The sequence below is a fragment of the Lagopus leucura genome, unplaced genomic scaffold (assembly GCF_019238085.1).
Source record: "Lagopus leucura isolate 7727_CA_CO unplaced genomic scaffold, USGS_WTPT01 Super-Scaffold_100004, whole genome shotgun sequence".
NCBI classification, from domain to species: domain Eukaryota; kingdom Metazoa; phylum Chordata; class Aves; order Galliformes; family Phasianidae; genus Lagopus; species Lagopus leucura.
In genome coordinates this window covers 12248890-12270775 of record NW_024962264.1, presented here as the reverse complement: position 1 = coordinate 12270775, position 21886 = coordinate 12248890, and the positions used below count along the sequence as shown (strand labels likewise).

General features: G+C 38.4%; 1 long non-coding RNA gene across 1 annotated transcript in view; it reads left to right on the top strand.

Moving 5' to 3' along the window:
* Positions 1 to 18057, top strand: part of LOC122179581 — a 36956-nt gene extending 18899 nt beyond the window's left edge. The window contains exons 2-3 of the long non-coding RNA XR_006178756.1: positions 4640 to 4744; positions 17973 to 18057. This is a non-coding gene — a long non-coding RNA (uncharacterized LOC122179581). The remainder of the gene's footprint in view (positions 1 to 4639; positions 4745 to 17972) is intronic.
* The last annotated feature ends 3829 nt before the right edge of the window (positions 18058 to 21886 follow it).

Here is a 21886-nt window from a genome sequence, read left to right as displayed (position 1 = left end):
CCCTCAGAGATGCAAAGGAGGACTGGGACTTGCAATTAGACATTACATTATGTGTGTGTAACTAATCACAGAGGTAGCTTTCCTCACTGGCAGTAAGACATGACCAGAATTGTTGAGGCTGTGGGTGTGCAGAGTAGGAAAGTCAGACACCTCGTGTGTCATTTGAAGTACCCATTGCTAAATTCCAGATTGAGAAGACAGAGAGGAATAGAGATGTTTTTCCAATTCTTAAGTAACAAGTCATAGACAGACAGGAAGATGCAGGAGGCGCGGAGATGGCATTCCTGTGCCTGTGTTTAACAGCTTCTCATCTATCACCTTACATCCTGATCGGATCAGTTCTGACTAACAGTCAAAGCCTTATGAAATAAGGCTTTATAAATAAGGCTTATAACATCAAGCCTTATGAATCGTTGGTGGTCTGCCTGAGAACTGCTGATTTAAGAGGCAGCAGTCCTTTGTCCCACCATGTTTCTTTTATGGATGTTAGCATCATCATCCAAGAGGCTACAAAACCAGCTTTTGAACTTCCCCTTTACTATATTTAAGAGGACAGCAGGAGCAATTTCATACCGGCAAGCACTCTCTGTTTATGCCATAAGAAAACACTCTGACATTTTAGATTACATTTCATAAAAGTCGCTCCGCGCAAATGATATTGAAATACCATTTGGTTTCCTCTCTGCTGTGACTCAATGTTGCTTTGTCAGAAATAAACCCATTTTGAGAGCTTCTTATTCTTTGTGAATGTCCTGTGGCAGAGATGACACTTAGTGGTGTTTTTCTGAAAAGCATACTTAGGGCTCCTTGTTTGTTTTTTAATAGCTATTTCTAGATTTTGAAGTCAGGAGACATCCAGTGAGGACCAAATCAAAGCCTAAGCCCACTAAGTCCGTTCATGAAGAGGCTTAGCAGAATAAGTACAGAACTGGAGACTTCTGTCCAAAGTACTTTCCCACTAATTGATGGGATGATGTTAAATAGCTTGCTGGAATGTTTTCCTCTTTTCCATACTGGGATGGGAATACAAATTTTTATTTCCATTTGTTAATGTGATCGGAAATTGAAGTAGAGAAAAGACACGTTATAAGCAGTCAATGCTTAAACAAAATGTAGTAGCAGTTGCAGAATTAGTGTCTATGAAACTACATGCTATGCAGACTGGATTTTTTACAGCAAAGACACACATTCCTCCCAAAAGCCAATGTTGGAGGGCTCTGGTGGAGGCTGCTAGGGAGCAGACACCTCTCAGAATTCCAGACACAAAGCCAGCCTGGGCTCCTCTGCTCCTTTCACTCTTTATTGAACAGTGGGAGTCACATCTAGGAGGCATGGCATGTAGATTAGTGTGGGTTTTCTCAAATTCTTTGAAGATGTAAAGCATAATTTGGGATTTGAAGTGCATTTTGAGTGCTAATAAATATTTTTCCGTGCTGTTTTTGAAGTGGATTATCAAAACTTTTCTCCAGGCCTTTGGGATCTTGAAGAGCAGTCACTTAGAAATGGAAAAGATTGATGATACCTGTAGCAGTACTTCACTGAGGGAATAATTAGTAACATCCAGCTTGAAAAAATGGCATTCACCACTTATTCCTTTGCCAGGAGCTAGAAGGTCATCCAGAGAAATCACCTCTGAGTGAGAGCACTGCTCGGGAGCAGAAAGCTTCATCCGAGGGGAGGGTGTCTCTCAGGAGCATCTGAGTCTTGCAGTACTCCAGTTTTCTCAGGGTGACCTTCCAGAGTTTGTAGACCATGGGGAAATCTCACCAATGGTGAAAGATTTATTCCAGCATTTTTCAGGGGGCTCTAAGGAGCATCCCCAGCAAGGAGGGACAGACCTGTGCCTGCTGCCCTTGCCTGGCATGCAGTGCCTGAGCTCTTCAACAAAACAGGAAAAGCACAGATAATTGCATGACAATGAGGGCAGCCTCTGGGCTCTGATGCTTCTGTAGTACCGATGGGGTTTTTTGAATGTACATCTGGAGCATGAGCTTCCCTGCATTGGTTTCCTGGCATAGGACCTGGTACTTGCCAAGGGGAAGAATTCCAAATGCCTCGGAGATGTCAGCATAGGGCAGCAAAGCCTGACAGGACAGGTGTGACAGGGATGGGGAAGGTGTCTCCTCTTGTGCCGTACTATCGCTGTGACAAAGCATAATGCAGGCTGACACCGTTCTGCAAAGGTTAAAAGAGGTCGTGGCTCTCCATGCAGATGCTGCTCAAACATCTTTCCAATCGGCAACTTTTCTAAACAAAAACAAATGCTCACTATTTCATCTACTGCCAATGTACATAGTATTTAATAAGGTACTTAATTAGGTGTATGTAAATGCATCCCCTATGAGTTAATCTTGGCTAACATATTTTACCTTAAATAGAGGAGTCACAAAGATTACACTTGCCTAGAACACAGCCCTAAGAGGGGCTGCACTTTGGGCAGGAGCACACTATTTGCCTGCATTCTGTGAGGTTTATGGAATCACACAGCAGGACCTGCCTCGCACCTCTCTGCTCCAGTCAGCGGCACGGCCCCAGTGTTTGGTGGCACTAAGGATGAGAGCAGTTTCCAAACCTACAATAAGCAAATCTGACTGCAAATCTGAAACTAAGTCATACGTAGCTTATCTCCCTAGGGATGTTTGCTATGCACAAACAACAATGCTTCCAGCTGAGAAAGCCATTCCCAGCATGCCTCTTTAATAGAAGGAAGTTAGCACTAAATACTTCAGAGTGTGCACCCATGTTCTGCTTAGCAAAGCTCCATTTTCCTGTTTTAAATTCAGAGCTTCAGCTCCCTTGATCCAGAAGGTTAAATACTTCAAATCACATCAGTGCCCTGAGATGGTGAAGGGCCAGCTCAACAATGATGATTGCAAGTTGAAACATTAAGAATGCAAATTATCAGCCAAGTGACAACTGTTAAGCTGTATTATAGAGCGTGCTGCTTCTTCTTAGCAGGAATGCAGATAGAAATGATGCTCCTGTGAATTATTTTTTAAGGCTGGGGGGGGAGGGGGGGGGAATGGCATAATTTAAAGTACAGGGAAATCATTTGTTCTCTTGTCCATTCATTTGCTGTTTTGAAAACAAGCAAGAGTATCACCTCAGGAAATCTGCAGCGGAGATCCATCACTAGGCAATGTCCTTACTAATAAATACAGGATGATGAGGAGTAAAGAAAAATTAATAAAAAAGCTTTGGTTCAATAATCAATATGTTGTATAATATCATAATCAGTATGTTGCATAATATCATTTCTCCTTGTTAGACAGTCTAGTACTTTCTGTGAGTTGTAGATAGCATATTGTAGGATTTAAAGGTAATGGCCTATGGCTACTGACTGCTGACGTATCATAAATACACCATGCTGGTAGAGCTTGTTCAAGTACTTTTGTATGTGACATTGATTTCATCTCTTTCTTCTGCCAAGAAAATAACTTTCTAGAAATTCTGTGTTAGATGTCAGATGCAAAAGAGATTTTATATGAAGTCAACAGCCAGCATGGAAGTACCTCACATATGTCCCTTTACTTGTTTTTAAGTTCTGCATTTAAGCCTCCTGCCACAAATGTAGAAGTCTGATGATGACCTCAAATCAAAATATAAAAACCAAAACACAATTGCTAGAATAAAATAATAAAATAACACCTCTCTCTCCTCCAAAAAAAACCCCACTAACTGAATGATTTTATATGACATATTACACAGATCACAGAGTAAATTATTCTTCATTACATGACACTTCACCACTGACTCCAACAAGAGTAAGATCAAACCTTGTCTTCTTCTAAATAGTTAGGGTAGTCTTCTATATCTGCCAGTGTTTGTCATGCACTTGATGATCCAGTCTGCTATGGTGAATCCCATGATCATGCTGCATTGGTATGTTTTTTGTAATTGTTGAGAAATACATCATTTTTACAAAAGCTGACAAAGGTGTTAGTGCCCGCCAGTGTGATTGCATTGTCTTACTGAAACCCATGGAGTTACTCTCACCATACAACGTCCAACACTTTTGTGACCTATATGTGTCTTATTCACTTATGAATACAACAGCTGCAGACAGCCTGCAAGCAGAAACTCAACTGAATGTAAATACAGGAACCATTTATAGAAAAATCATTGCTTTAAAATTCACAGATCCAAGTACCCACCTTGCACAACTCAGTCAGAGCCAATCAGGTTTTGTTAATGTCCTGAACTAATAATCATTGTCTCCAAACGCAACAAGAGAGTATTTGTGCTCTTGTACAGAAATTGGTGATACAGAACTACTTCTGATATCACACTACAACATCTGTATTTTGCAACTTACCTTGCTGTTATTTTCCTCAAGTAAAAAATACGCATTCCTAATAGAATGATTCTCTGGTGAATTTTTTTCTAATGTGCTAACTATCTTGTAAAGTATGATGCTTTTTCTCTTGCTATAAGCAGTGCTGGTTTTTTGGTTTTTTTTTTTGTTGTTGTTGTTTTTTTTTTGGTTTTTTGTTTTTTTTTTTTTGTTTTGTTTTGTTTTGTTTTGTATAAAAACAATGTGAGGTTCTGGCATAGTCCATTATTTTTTGAGACATTTACTTTGGAGATGCCCCTGTAGACTGCCCTAACTAACAAATGTCTTTATTTGCTTTGCCTTTAGTACTTGAAAGTCATTTTTTCCTTGGCATTTTGAATAACAAGTTCTGTGAGATAAAGCACAGTGAAGATCTTTTGGAAAAGCATCTGGAATTCATCTGTGTAAAGAGTAAGTATAGACATGTAGAAGATAGTGCTTCTAAAATGATTACTCACCTTCTTGATTTAATAAAGTTTTATAGAATTCCAGATTCAAGTTAATGTGGCTCTGAAACAAGCAGTTGTATTTATAATATAAAGTAGCAACTAATCACAATTGCTCATTTACTGTACCTCAAAGTACTTTACAAAGGAGGTAAATATCATTGTGCTTAATTTATGAATGGCCCCACTGGCAAACAGAGAAGTATGACCAAGTACCTTACAACTTTTTCATCAAGCTATTATAGACTTTCCAAAACTGAGATCACACATACCAGCCAAGAAATTTACATCAAACACAGTTCAATAGGAGGATGACAGATAACTATAATATGCAAGCATCTCATACTTCAAAAGGAGTTAATAAGGTACAATATGTGACATAGGTTTGCTGTTCTGCATTACTCTTGGGGTTAGTCATCAGAAAGAGAGAGACCTCTGCTATTGTGGAAAATAGTTTCTAATTCTTGTCCAGAGTTGGACCACATGAAATAGATTTGAAGTAAGTTACAGCTGCTTAATGCTGTGGGAGTGCAGAAATGCTCGTGCCTAAGGAGGCTGAAGGGACCCTTCTGAAATTTTAAGTAGCTTGTTCTGACAATAACAAATGTGTCACTGGAAGCTCCTTTAAGGAGTGATCATCTTCCTTCTTTGTGAATTGAATCTCCCCCTAGAAGCTTGAGTGTTTATTGGAACGCCACCTTACACAATTCCTGACAATTCAGGTAATGTGACTTTGACTGTATAGACCATAGTGGTAATTTGGAGGAAGTCTGATAGGATTAAGGAAGTGTCTCTTCTGTCCCTAGCCCATGAGTTAGCACTGAAACAATGTGATAACTATATTTCCTGAAACAAATTAATAGAGATATTGGAATGATATCACCACCGTTTCCTACTGCAAAAACATTATGATTGTTTCACGTGTCCTAATGAAATCTTAATGTCAAGTACCGTTTATCAAACAATATTTTTAAATAATAAACTAAAAATGAAGTTTCAGTTAATACAGAATTCTTCAGCATTGCTATACAACACTTCAAATTTCTGAGCATGATCGACTATTTTTATCAAGTCCTCCAGGTATACAGGGTGCGACAAGCTTTTTGAATTTCCCAAAACAATTTTGCCAGTGCACCTTCACCCTGATTTGTAACTTCCTTATTATTCTAGTCTCAGGCTTTTCTTGATGAGAAATGGCATGTTGTGCCAAATTGCACAGCAGTCTCTGCATTGGTAAGAGCACTGTAAAAATTAAGCACCTGTCATTTTCCAGTTGCAACAAATAATATAATTTCCCACAAAATCAAGGCTGAGATTCATTCACTGAAGGTAGTTCAGCATGGTCACAGCACAGCAAGAGAGCTGCCAGGTTGAGCCAGTGTTTGAACCTAAATTCTTCCAATACAGTTATGAATAGAAGTGCAGCCCTGGATTAGAAAAGAAGGCCTGAAAAACATACATATGAAGGAGTAATTGTTGTTTTTGCTGTGAAGAGCATAGGCTTGGAAACTGCATCCTGCGTCATTGTGTCCAGTCCCCTGCTGTCTTAGGCAACCACAACATACAATCCTTTTCATAAATTTATCAAGTTCCATCTTGAACCCAGTTAGGTTTCTTGCCCCCAATGGGAAGGCTGTTCCCAAGCCTCACTGTGCTGAGGGTTAGAAGTATTCTTCTAATTTCCAGCTCACATTTATTCATGGCCAATTCAGACCCATTTGTTCTTGTGCCAACATTGTTCTGTAGCTTAAATAGCTTTTCTCCCTCTCTTGTGTTTACCACCCCCGATGAACTTATAGAGAGCAGGCTGTCCCTTTGGCCTCTCTCTGTCGTGCCATCCTGTTTGTACACGAGCTGCAATCCCCCTGAACAATGGATGAGCCATTGTTTTAGGGAAGCTCGCTGCAAATAAAAACAGTGCTGTCTTGCTGTCCGGGGATGGGCAACATCTATCATTGGGTGTCAAGCCCTCTGGAGCTCAAACACAGCTCAAAACAGAAGTGTAATGTCATGAACCAGTCACAACAGAGTGAACATAATGGGGATGCTTCAACACATTTCCCCAGTTAGCCCTTGCTACTTCTGAGCATGGAAGAGCAAAATCTGTCAATTAAGAGACAAAATTACTGGTCCACAATGGCTAGGAAGAGAAAATTACCATCAGTAATTGAGCTAAACAAGTATTTCCAACAATGTAATTGTGTCTGTTGAAGGAGGAAAACATATGCGTGCTTTAAGACATAGTGGGAATAACTAGCTAGAGAGCCTAGTGTATGTGAGCTTTCTCTTATGAAGGTTCCTCTGTGTGTGCCTAGCTTTGCTTGGTTGCAGCTGTTAACATCCAGGAGGCAGTTTATAGAATTTTCTCGAGACCCCCCACAGTTTTGATACTGAAAGGCTAATATCGTATTCCCTGACACACACTAGAGCAATTTAAAAAGGTTCTGCCCCCTTGTGTATCTTGTTTATGTGTTTTTCCCGTGCTTCCATAATTAGGAAATCTCAGTGTGTCGTAACATAAATATCATTTTCTCAGTGAGCAAGATTCAAAAGGCAGCATGTCTTATAAAGGGTGTAGGCCTATTCAGAGTTCTCTCCCCATGTTTTTATGTATTCTACCATGTATGTGCAGTGTAATATAAATATTATATCATATATTGTATAACATTACATTAGATCATATTATATGATGTGGTGTTTGTGGTAGGAGAATTAGAAATAGTGGAATCTTCTGGCAAGGCCTCATAGCCTGGAGACCAATGACCTTGTAATTCAGTCTTGCTATGACTACAGATGCTGTTTTATTCATAGGCATCTCGCTCTCTTTGAGCTTTACTAAAATATCAGTTTTTTAGTCATACCACAATGTTCAGAGGGCTCTTTACTTTCCAATATACTCATAATGGTCAGAAAATCCATCCATATTTTATTTTCAAACCAAGAAATAGATTCCTGTGTGCTGCTCAGGAAAAAAAAAAAGTTGGACTCCAAAAAATTCTGCATACTCTGAGCTGAATCCAAGAAAAAGTGGAAAGGGTAGATAAAGTTAAAAAAAAAAAAAGTGCCATAATTAATTGAAATTAAGTGAATTACAGCTGCAGTAATTCCTGCAGCTTCCATTCCTGCTCTAGTACTTTAAAAATGCTTTGTCCTGTCCTTAATAGCTTTTTCTTGGTTTCACATGCAAAGGTGAAAGGCTTCTGGCATGTAATTTCCAGGAAGCTCTAGTTTGTAAATCACACATGTGATAGAGATTCTAGAGACAAAACAGAGAAATGGTCTCTCTGTGATAAAAGCTATCAAAATGCTGTCTTTCTATGCAGAATGCTGGTGCATACTTTTGAGGAGATGATGTAGTGCACTGTTCTGAAGCGCCGCTTCAGCATCATTCTGGAAAGCATGCATCCACAAGCATGCGCACGTGCTCACTGAGTCTACTTCCACAGCATTTGATGCCAGCACAGCCCCTAATGACAGAGCTGGAAAAACAGAGTTGTTCTCAACTTGTAGCCATCACCTCCTCATGTTTTGGAGGCAGACTGATGTGTACAGCTCCTTTTTCTCAATTTCTCTGCCATTTTGGTGAAGACATTAAGTCTGCCACAGAATCTAATACTGAAATAAAGGACCTGCTTTTGGTGTGAGTGCAGTGAAAGAGGGAAGATGGGCCTAACTCTACTCCCAGCCAATACTTCCTGATATTTCATGGCTTTGGCTGAAACAGATTTTCTGTTGTCCTTGACACATGATCAGACTCAACTTCAGCTCATGTATATCTCAGCAAGATAGATTTGGCAGTGGGAGTTGGTGTTGGTATTTGCAATAAAATTAAGCATTCTGGGTGCAATTGATGAGACTATTCCCTTGAATCATCTCACTGTGAATCTGACTTCCTTTCACTGTGAGTTGGATAGAGGCCAGTGGTTCATCAGGGTGCCTTGGGCCAGGAAGAACATTAGAAGAGAAAGAGAGAGGAGATTTATCCACTCTGTTGGAAACTAGTCCCTTGGTGATCAATGCTGATTTGCTTCTTCTCTGGACTTTCTTTCCTGTCTTCATGGATTAGATGCTGGTAGTGTGGAGAATAGCAATAAAATTGTTCACTTGCTGCATCTGGTGCAGGGAAACTTTCCAGAGATTATTAGTTTAAGCATTCTAGAGAAACATAATAAAAGGGAGATCATTATTATAACGTGTATGTTTTAGGGGATCCATTACTTCAGTGTCTTGGCATTATTACATAATTTAAAATAATAAAAACAATTATCCTTTGGAATAAAGAGGACTTTGAACATGCTGAGGTATATGTCACTGCTTATGAATTTGTTAGGCAGAGAGCATCTTGGCAAAGCCTTTAGAAATTAAATAAAATGTAAGCTCAAGTGATAAATTTTTGACAGGAAAAGGAAAGCCACAAGAGTTGGGTTCAGCGTTATCCACAACAAAATCAACTTCCTCATTTCCAAACTCGGCATCAACATAGTTCAGATTCAGCTTGTTCTTCCCTTTGTGATTTTTGCCTCCCTTTATGACGCACAGAAATAAAGAGAAGGGGTGATTTTCATCCACAATGGATGTCATTTTTTCCCCTGGACATCCCATTAAAGATAAATCTTTGGATGTATTGGGATACAGAAATCAAATGGAAATCCCCAATATCGTTACCATGTCCCTAATTCTCAAGCTGGAAAAGATCTTCCACAAGTTACTCAAATGCTTTAGGACTTGATGCTTGTGATACCCGTAGCAGTTTTGAAATGGCAGCAGGAAAGCCCAAATGGAAATAAGTGGGATCTGTAAGCTATCTTGCTCTTGAAATATAATTATTTTGACACATGGCAATTGCCTGATGGATATGTGAGTGACTTGGATCTGGGCATGAGGGCTTTTTCCCTCACAGCTTTTCCTTCTGCATCATTGACTTCTTGAATGACTTGCATAATAAAGGTATTCAAAACTGCAAGGACTCAGAGATTTTGAATGTGAGACTGTTGTGTTTTGAGACTTCAGCACAGGTTCCGTTGTCTCACTTTAACCCTCCAACTTTGAAAATGACAGCTTTCATTTACTTGATTCAAAAAAGACTTGGGAAACCCAGTAAATTCAAATCAGTAATATGCCTACCAGACACTGCATAAAATGTGCTACTTAGATGCAAATTATTAGTGATTATGTATTATTTTGTCAGTATTAAAATACATCAACACTGAACATATTGTCATAGATGCTGGAGGATGTGGTGGGGCTACACAGGCGATTTTTCTTTATAAAATACCATGTGTTTGGCATGAAAGTTAATTGAGGCAAATGTTCTGTTTCAATAGATGTCATACAGCCACCAGAGTATGGGGGGGATGACCCTCTCCCACATTAGCACAGCACTGAAGGACTAGCATTATGGAAAGTATCCTGGTTTCAAAATGCTGAACTGCTTTCATCTCGCTTACTCACTGCAAATTCCTCTTGAAGTCAGTGGGTGGCTGGTCCTAAAAGAAATGCTGGACTGAGAGCTGTGTTTTTCTTAGATAAAAGTTACGCAGAGTTATTGCTCTCTCTGTCCCTTTCTCTGCTTTCCCCAAGAATCCACATCAGCAATTATTTGTATTGGCCACACCATTATGTTAAACAGAAGGGGCTGACTTACATACAGCCCACACATAATCACAATCACCACGTAGCACAAAGCTGATGTCACCTTTTGCTGCTAATCACATAATGGATTTTGTTTTTGGTCTGTGCACCAGTACAAAATTTACTAGGCTAAATAATTCCAAACGAAAGAAATTACTAAGTCCTTCAGACCTTCAGACCACCAAAATTCAGAGTGAAAAGAAAAATACAATGGCATCATATGAATGTTCTGATTTCTGATTTCCATGATCCATTTTTCTTTTCAATCTGTGGAACAACACCCTCCCAGGCTGAAATGTTGATGAATTCCAACCTTCTTTTCATTTTCCCCAAAACAATCACTTTATCACCAAGACACATATGAAAAATTTATTCCTGTCTCTGCTTGGCATCACTGCCACCTCATGGATTAATGAATTCCGTGTCCTCTAATTCCCCCACATTATGCACCTCTGTGTTATGTGAGTAGCCAAATGTATCAAGATTAATTTTAATGAATGTGAGTCACTACCCATATTCAGAAGGCAAGACTGTTATGTTGTAAGTTAGCACACCATTAGCTGTGCTAAAAATAAACAAGCATTACCTGTATGAAAACCTATGTAGTCAAAGCACACACTGGGAAGTACCTAAAAAATGACAAAAAAAAACCTAAAACAAAACAAAAACAACACATGAAGAAAAACATAGGCCAGGAATGGTGTTTATGCTGCATGCAAAGGGAATAGAATAGATTGTGAATGCTATCTACCCTGCTTTTAGATACACTGGAGTAAACATAGTGTAGGACCTGAAGATTGCTTTACCAGGAAATTCAAATTCAAAACATTCAGTGTCATTGTAGGTTTTATCAATTCTCTGCTGGGTTTAATTTAATTTAATTGCTAGTGTTGAAAGAAAGAAAAATAAATGAATGATTCTTTGTAATACCAATTTTCCTCTATGTTTTGGTTGGTGTAGAGCAACTATTTCTTCTGTGGCTAGCTGGAGATTTTAGAGTTTGAAGATCTAAACATTTCAAGGTCAGCCTGAATTTGCTTGAGCAGAAGGCATGCATGGCTTGGTGGTGTGGTATTTCTGTTCCACTATTTTCATGACTCTTAGTGTGGTGCAATGGGAAAATCTTTGGTTGAGTCTCAGAAACCAAGCCCATAAATCAGTAAGTCAATCAACAAGTCTGGGGAACAATATGTTCTTCTATTTTAATTTCTTTGTGGGAAATGTGTAAATAGATACTGGCAATGAAACTGGAATATAATGGGTACTTACAAATTAAGGCATCCGATGATTTATTCTCTCTACGTGCAATGTGAAAAGAGGTTACGCTTTCTGATCTGTTAAAACCCTATTTTTAAAATAATAAGATTTCTTTAGTTTTCAAGGATGAGAATTGCTGTCTTCTGACCAGCTTCCAAAGATGTGGGAAGTTAGCACACTGAGAAGAAAATTTAGGGACTCTCAGCAGAACATTCTGACGTGTCCATGTTGGCACATTATCAGAGACCTACCCGTGGCACTTCACACACCACACAACAGCAGGGCAGACCATCCCAGGCAGGGGTGGCACTTGTCACTACAGACTCAATCTGTCCTTGTACTTCACCCAGCGCAAGACGTGTCTTTACTTAGGTGTTTCCCTCTGTAAAACTGTATGACAACACTGGGCTTACCTGTTTCACAGCAGTCTCTGGAGACTGATTAGTTAATATTTGCACAGAACTGATAAATGTAGCCATAAACTATACAATGTAAAGCATTTGCCAGAAGAAGGAGAAAAGGTTTGAATTGTTTTGTCCCTATCCCTTTGCAGATGAAGTGACACAAGCATTTGAACGATTGAGGAGCTGTCTGTACAACTGATCTCAAGCAGCTAATTTAAGCCCCACTTACTGAAATCCTTTCAAACAAAGCAAACAAAATGTATTATATGATGAGATTTCATTATGGAAAGCAACAGAAGTCATTAATAAAGTTACATCATCCATTCCAGGAAAATAGTGCAGACATTGTGATTTAGGAAGACCAATCCTGTATGAAAGAGTCTACTAAGTATTTACTACAAACAGCTGAGGAATGGAATTTATAGCTCAAAAAATGTCTACAAAATCTCTTGCCAACCTATTTTAAATAATTCTGTTGCTTTTTTGTTGTTGTAAAATAAGACTATATTTCTGGATGACTTATAAATGGGAGGGAAAAAAAATTACATTTGGGAAACAAATTGTTTGCAAATAGTAGTCTATCCTGCCCTAAGGACCTGATTTTTAAGGTGTATGTGGGCAGGCAGACCATAAATGGAATTTTCAAATGCTTCTAAACATCTAAATGAGGTTCCTATGAATTTTTAAAATCACATTTCTGCCTATCCAAATCTTGGCATGCATAAATGCCTTTAAAAGCTGATCCCATGTTTTTGCAACATGAAAGGCATTATCTGAAGGTCCATTTCCACCACAAGAGGCAACTGCTATTACTGTATCACTGCAGTGTCCTTCAGATGAGGTGAACCAGAGTAAGTCAACACAACTAAGGAGTACAGCAACAGAGAGGGCGTTGTGCTAATTCAGGCTATCTTCTACCTTATCACTAGAATACCGTTAGGTTGAGTGTTTTCCCATCTTCAACCTCTTCTTTCAAACTGTAAGCCAGCATAAACTTAAACACAGCCTCAGCTGTGCAGGAGAAATGATCTGGAGAAGGATGACAAGGAGTGAAAAAGTTTCAATTGACACATATTAACAGCCACACTTCAAGGCATGATTTAGTACTTGAGTTTCAATTTAAGACACGGAGCTCATCCATCTTCTTCTGTAAGGATATATGGTATTTCTAAAAATATAATTCCCGATGAAGCTAGCTGGAGAGTATGTCCTGAGTTCAGCCACAGATGTAAAGACTTAATATTGGTTTTTGAACATGACAGACGCCTTTTCTTTTTCAAAAATATGGTAACCAGATGTGGCAATAATCACTCCAAATCCAGTCATAGAAGTGCATAATTCAATCCTAATTTGAAGTCCAGCAAATTTATCTAAAAAACAAGCTATGAATCAATAAGTATACCAGTGGATTACAAGCTGTTTATTTGTACCTGTAAATTAAGTTACAGCTATAATAATTGGAGATGGATCCAAGAACTGGGCTAGAACCACTGGTGAAAGAAATGTTCTCTAGAAAACAAGACACTGTTCAGCTTCCCTTGGGAACAGTGATTAATTGAAATTCACAATAAAGGGATGTGAAAAAAACTAACAACATATAAGCAAAAACCACCATAAACACCACCCTGTAAAGAAATCTGGCTAGCTCCAAACCCTGCTGCTGATAATTCAAAAAAAATGTAGCCATTAATTTAAAACAAGTATCTTTGATGAGTTTTCTGAATTTTTCTTGTCAGTTTTCTAAACACTATTCTTAAAAATGACTACTATTTAAAACACCATTAGGTTTAGAACAATCTTAATATATACATTTATATTTTCATATGAAGAGCTTCAGAATTAAAAAACACAGAGAATCACGTTAGGAGGGTTCATATGGGGAGGGTAGCATTCATATCATCTAAACAGGTTGTTTTCCTTCTCAAAGTGGCCCATTCTGTTTGCAATGACTTAAAAATTCAGAATAAAGTCCCAGCAAAAAAATCACTGCACTTAAATTTAAAAATGATCTTTTTACCTAAAATTTAGTACTCCAGCAAAAGCTTCTTTCACTTAATTCAGTTGATGAAATATTTCTATAATACAAACACAGACAGATGCAAAATCAGTTCATGCAGATTATGTTAAAAACATAGCTGAATTATTAATATCACAGCATTTGATCAGCTACTTCATCACATTTTTCAGAGCAACAAAGTCTTCCCTTACACCTGCAGAAACAGGCAGCTGCACAAGGTGTCTCCTTGCACTGAAATTACTTTCCAGCTGCTTTGTCAACAAAGTGGCTCCCCCTAGGAAAGTCTTTCTTGCCCTTGAATAAGTTGAAAGATTCGTTCTGCTCCATAAATATGATCGATGTGTAGTACGACAGATTTGCTGCATCTCAATCTTTTTCTAATCTCTTCCCACAGTATCATCAATACCCTCTGTTGCAAGAAATTTCTAGAACAATTGTATGAAGCTGGGAACACTAAGGACTGCCCCTTTGCTCTCCAGCAACCTAGTGGATGCTCCTTGGCATCTTCAAGGAAGCTGTCTGAGGAATAAGCGCAGCAGGTGTCAGTGACTAGCCTAGGGATCTCTGCACAAGCTGCTCAGGAAGAGGCAACAACAGATGCCAACTTTATTAAGGCCTTCAGACAACACAGCAATAAGGACAGCTATGTAATTGTCAGGCACTGGGGGAGGAAAAAATCACAGAATTCCCATTGCCTTTCCTAGTCCTGTGCTTCCTGGATTAACTGAGCTTCCTCCATTGAAACCAGTGTTTGTCAGTGAATTCATTGCTTCTCATTCACAGCAGGAGCTGTTGCACTGTCTGGAATCAATCAGCATAAAAATGCTCTTTTTCCTATTGTGGACTCCTTGTTACAGTTACTGTTGTGATTGATACCTTTTGAAGGTCAACCAAAGCATATAAATGTGATTCTGTGGGTATATTGGGTGCAGTTGAAATGCTCTAAGAAGCCTTTTAATTACTGCCATTAGAGTAGGACAGACAGTGAAAAATATCTAGTGTGAAACAGAGTTTTGAAGAGAATCTGAGGAGGATGTTGAAAACCAAATTATCCAACAGAACTCCAGCTACCTCAACACAATCAAACCTCAAAGATTTCCACATTGTGAATTATGTTGGAAGATATCATGCGGAATTGAACTACAGAACTTCATAGACAAATCCTTTTCTACTTCTTTCTTTTCTTATTTATTTATTTAAATTTCTTGGACCATTCCAAAGGATCTTCGGGTTCCAAAAGAAACAAATTTAAATTGCTACTTACTAACAAAACCAAGGAACTTTCAAAGGCACCTTTCAGAGAGTTTTTCTTCGTACTCATCTTCTTCGTGCAGGTGTTCTCTGTTGAGAAGGACATGTAACTGCTTGGCTAGAAATCAAAACAAGAACTCTGACACTGAAAGACATCCCTTTTGAATATTCTCTGTGTTCTATGCTCTACTGCAAGCAAACTAAACAATATCAAAATGTGTGTGTTCTTTTTAATATAACAGGCTGATCTATGTGAACTATGTCTAATTTTTAAGGCCATGCTAATATAAGCATTGAAGTCAGAGAGGAGCTCTTAAAAGAAAAAGAAAATAAAAAGAAAGAAAAGGCTGGCACCTTTTCTGAACAGAGGTCATAAAATAATTATAGACTTAAAATGAAACCATTCATTTTTCAGTAGTAAATCAAAACAGATAGGTAGATATTTTCCCAGACAATTGTACAACAAGACTAATGAAGTCTGACAGGATGAATGGTAACCATGGCTCTATGTTTGGCAGTGCGGTGTTTGAGTTTACCCAGTCAGAAGCTGAGACAGGAGCAGTTCTGAAAAGGGACAGCCAGAATTCCAGACATATAAAACCTGACAGATCTAAGTTTCTAAATTAAAATGGAAGGGCAAGAGATTGTTTAATTTCCTTCAGCAGGCTGTGTCATATCTGTACTGAAGTAATGTGCAATACAAATTTCTGATTCTTTTTTTAGCTTATGTACGTAATGTCATTTACTAATAGATTATAATAGATTAATAACATATGGAAGAAAATCTTCTGGAAGAAACTTTGAAGGCCAACCTTCAGCTGTCAGCTGTTGTGCATGTTTTTCAGTCCTTAGATCTTGTTGGAAAGGAAACCTCTTCAATTTATTTCAAACTATGTCCCAAAAACAATAGCCACATCTCAGGAAGTGCCAAGCTCTTTGCTGGTGACCCTACGCCATTTTTTTATTCTCATATACATTTCATTTTGACTGACAGACAAAGAGGAAAACCAGAGTATCTGTATGTAGTTCAGAAAGGAGAAACAAGTCTCCCATATGTTTGGATTTATGTGATCATAAACTGTCACTTTAGTTTGTTAGCTCTGAACACCAATTTTAGGTATTATTAGCAATGAGTTGACCAGCCTGATGATAATGACTTCTTCATTAAGTAGTGCGTCTTAGTACTGGTAATAATAATTATAACAACAATCATAGTAATGCAATTGTCAGAAAAATGGGTAATTTGTGAATTAATATCTTGGTAAACTTTGCTCTTTTGATTCTCCATTAGATGACAAGTAATGGCCTTGAACTTGTAATTGTACATTTGTTCTGAATCATTAACACCTGATCTCACTAGTCATAATGATTTTATTGACAGTATCCAAATCACAAAATCGATTTTGCTTCTATTAGGTAAAGAGTTCATTTAATTAAAGTCAGCATTTAATAAGAGGGAAACATTAACATATTATGTGTTAACACATAATGTGTTATCTGTTTTACAATTACAGCATACATTCATCTGTACTCTTTCCTGTGGCTTAAAAAAAAAATTACACGACCAGCACTGCAAGGTTTATATTTGTGCTTGCTTCACTTTGTCATTTGGATATTTGTATATATTAATAGAAAATAGCATTTGCGTGAGGAACAACTATAGATATAAATCACAAAGAGAATGCACCTCTGAGAACATAACAGAGTGATGAGGATTCAGCAAAGCATAGTTGTCTAATTGCTTCATTTACATAGACACAGATGTTCACAACGAAGCATCAATTGTACTGGAAACTCTAACTTCTCTGTGAATGCAGTTAGAGTTAGATGAAGGTAGGCTAAAAGTGTACTCTGAAAGCAGCTACCAAATGCAAATGAGCTACAAAGCAGTTTCTATATTGTCTCATGTACCTAAAAAAAAAAAGTAGCCCAACTAAGAAAAAGAGAGGACGGAGTCTGAATAAAACATGCTCTACAAGATTCTCATTAGAAATAAAATATCACTGAAGATGATTAAAATTCTGTTCAGTGAAAGAACAGCTGCAGTTCCACCTAAAGCTGACAGCAATGCCCATGTCTGGTATCAGCCGCTGGTTTCCCCACTGATTATAGCAATATCCCCTTATAATGCTCCCTGGACTCATGCCACTCCCAGCTGCCACGTTTCTGGCCACGTGCCCCTCATCCCAGTAGCAGCTTCATCTGAAGCCTGGCATGTCATGGAGGTGTCCAGTGACTGCACTTCACTAAAGAAAAACAAGCCAGGAAATTAGAAGCTATAGATGGTATAGACAGTGGGGAAAAATGTATAGTAAAAGCAGTAATTTCCAGGGAAGTGCAGGAGGCTAAAAAGCAGCAGTCTGGGTGTATCTCCTCACCTGTTGCTAGGAGACGTAGGTCATGACCTGCTATAGAAACTTTTAAAAATGCTTCAGTTAATACATCTGTATTTTATCCCACTTAGAAACAGCAAACTGTCATGTAGCTTCTCCTCTACACTGTTTCTAAGGAGAGAGCAAATCAGACACTACACATGACAGGATTTGCAAGACACAATATATAAGAGATTTAGAGTCCCTGGAAAATGATAGGCATCTGGTGTTAAATCATCTGTCATTTTCCTCTCCACCTAGCCAAATGGCCTTCTTCAAAACAACAGTAATCCCACCTATTACCCATCTTCTTCTGATGTGACCTGCACCTCCGCATGCTGCCCAGTGATGCACTTGATGGCTCACTATGATGAGAATGAGTAGAAACTCCAATATGATAAGTTCCGAGGATGGAAAACTCATGCACAGTTGTCAGATCCTTAAAAAAGAAAAAGCAAAAAGTCTTGTTAATAGTTAAACTTGACTCACTCATATCTTGCCAATATCTTTAAATCCATTGCAATGACATGGTAATTCTGTTGTGATCCAGAAAAAAAAAATAATTGTAATGATCATTAGATGTATAAAAATAATTATAATTAATAAACTAAATAAATAAATAAACTAACTAAATAATTAGATGTAAAAAAATAATTGTAATGATCAATAGAGATTTCAGTTAAAGAAAATGGTATTTCAGAAAACAGTCCACTTCCACTTTGGTATCTGCATATAATGGCTGATATCCCTACTACGTGATGAGAGATATGGGTAGAAAAATAACAGAGACAGTTATCCTAGATACCTGAGCTCCAGTAAGAGCACTGACCAGCCAGTATGGGGCTGCTCTTGATTGTGCATCAGATAGTACTGCCTAAATTTGTTATGGGTCTGACTGGCTCACTACTGATCTATGCAGATAACTTGCATAGATTTCTTTGTTCAGCTTTGGGTAGAAGGTACAGGTGCCACTATGCATTAATTGCCCACAGACTTCAAAACAAAAAGTTTTAAGATATGCTAACGTAGATTCTTAGTTCCTGCAAATGCAGCTCATGGGGGTTTTCAGCTGACAGGCAATACTTGTTCTACTGTTTTTTAATAAAACTGCAAGTGTGAAAGACACAATGTGCAAAAGGCTGTGCTAGGTCCAACACCCACCTACATTCTTCTGCTTTATCATATTGATCTTTGCCACTGTTTGTGGGAGTCAGCAGCGTCCATGCATCTTGTGCCTGGTTCTATGGGATATAAATCGTCCCAGAGAACTTCTGCAAGACAGGAGCATGTGGGTACTGAATATGGCTAAATTACTTCCATACCACTGATCTTTCTAATAGTATCTTGAGTGAGAACTCTGGACTTCCTTGTCTGTTGGTAGACCAGACTGCAGTGTTAAATAAAAACCAAATTCTACTAAGCATCTGATCTCTTTTTAATTCCAGATTTGCAGTTCTAGGAATGGCCATCAAGAGAAAAACAAAACAAACAACAACAACAACAAAACCACAGGACTAAATAAGGAAAGAAAGCAAGAGGCAGAGGGTTAATATATCACATATAAATAATACAGAAGTAAATGTTGCATAATGATGGATTAAGATTGAGTAGTGGCTATCTCTAAGTAAGAATAACATAGGTGCATCTAAGAAACACGTTTAATATAGTATGTTACATACTACACCATGAATGGGATACATACAATTCTTTTTTTGCAACCCTTGGCTTAATAATAGTGGTAGACAGGGATTTTGTGCATAGCATTTTACAATGAGATGTCATATAACTTAAAAGTAATGTGATTCCTTCTGAATTTTGTGCAATGAGCCTTGCTCTGAGAACAGTTGGGAAAACTGTTTCAGCACACAATGTTCACCATATATTATCCACAGCCTATGAAGTCAACTTGCACTTTTGCACACATCCTCTTAGCGTCATCTTAGACTGACCACCATAAAAAGTAAGTTTTTAAGGTGATAATCTCTCAGGCCTCAACAGACAACAGAGCCTTTGTAGAGAGCTTTAGGCACCAGCCCCAGAACTGCAGTTAACTCAGAAAAACTGCAAGAAAAGAAAGGAAGACAAAGGCACGACAAGGAAATAAGCTGTGGATGTTGAATTCTGCATCTGAATTGCATAGTGAGTATAGATTCCACCAGATTACAACAAGAGTCAATCTGGAGCACTTTGTTTTCTTTGAAATCTTCTGTAATATTCCGTCCAAGTATGGTATGATCCTTGCCAGCTGAAAACAAATGCACACAGTTCCCTCCAATTGCAGTTGTGTCACATGTAGGAGAATAAGGGAGACATAATGTATTCTATTACCTCAAAGACTATGACAGTTCAATTTAAAACAAATTGAAAGGCTCTCAGTGACTTCAGTCTTGACCAGCCTGATTCCAGTTCTTTCTCCTTTTGGTGCTGCATCTAGTGTCTCTCACTTGTGATTTCTACCACACCTCAACTAGGGGTGAGCAAGGGTACATTTACCACTGCTTTTTCAATCACAGATTGGAAAGCAGCACAGCCTGTGAAATGCATGCTCTGGAAAGCACAGAAAAAAATGTGACTGTTTACAGCGTATTTATCATTCCTTGTGACCTAATGATAGCTTCACGTGTGCTCGACAAGCAGCAATGGAAGGGATGCCTAAAATGGTTTAGTGAGGAAACAGTTTACTGAAGAAATATCCCTGTTACTCATCATCCACAAAAAAGGATGCAGGTTGTATTTGATCCCTATTATTTGGTCTTAACAATATGAGATAGGTAAGTAAGAAACAAAAGTTGGTCTGTCACAATGAGGTATACTTTTTAACTACCAGTTGGCACATAGCATACGTCTGAATCGTTTGATAAGTGCACCATTCCAAATAGCCCAGATCTCAATGCATCCCTAGCCAAACTGTCATGACTTCCATCTGCTCTATGTGGCTGTTTTCCTTCCCCCCAAGAAATGAGGAACTGAGGAAGGGAGAAGCATATGTATACAGATCTGACCCCCAAAATGATGGTGGCATTGGGCTACACAACTCAATCTGTGATCTTGGAAGTACTTCCAGGTGCTGCTTATTAAACATACCAAAGAGTACTCTGGCAGAAAGCCTAGATTTCACGGTATGGAAAAACTGTAATAAGCTGTTGACGATGCATATATGGAGATTGGATATACAAAATATTCTAAAACTTCTTTAACTCAGCTTCTTCCAGTGCATTGGACATCCCATGCATTTTTTCTTAATTGTTCCCTCAAAACAAATAATTGTTAAATCCATACATATTTTGCATGCATCCTCACAGGGGAGGAGTAGAACAAGCCCATACACAGCATTTTCAGGTTGAAAGGATCCGACAAGCATCAACTAATTATGCTACTTAGAATAAAAAGAAGAGAGACTCATCTGCATAGCTATAGAAGAGCTAGTCTCCCCTTTCAATTGAATAGCATATAGGCAATACAGACGAGAGTCTAGAGCACTATTCATCTCATCTCAAAGCAGCCACCTAAAGTAAATGAGATGCATGTAACCAAAAAAACACCATCTTCTCCCTGTTGGCTGCAAAGACAGTTTACTCTGTCTGCCTTAACCAAAGGAGAATATGGATAACCAAACCTGACTGGGCTAAACTACTTTCAATAACATCACTGTATCAGTTATATTCAGTTCAATTATATCCAGCAATTAAAGCAATGGTTTCAAGATTTGAAGAAGAAATAGGAAAGCAGAAGGAATTTTCCTATGTAAGATAGGACACTTTAGTATTTGTAAGCAATATCCTTCTGTGGTTTTCCACAAATGGACTGAATATTTGCTGTTCTTACTATGATCGCTAGTTTCTAGAAAAGAAAACCTATTTATTTAATTCTGCAAGGTTTCTGGTTCATGTTACAAATGTTAGCCCTAATCTCTTCAGACTGAAATGCTGGTAACACCAACTATTTTAACTGTCTGTAAAAGGCAATCTATAAGACAGCATATAGAGTAAATACTAAGTCACAGCTTGAAACAGTGATGGAGCACCTGGTGGAAAGGCAGGGCCAACCTAGGGAAGCTCAGGTGCATGCAATGTATCTAAGCGAGCAAAAGGGTGGAGCGAGGATCCATCATTCCAGATCTCAGTTATGTTTGGCAGGGAAGGCAGGGATATTTTGCTGGAGGTCCGTCCCTACTT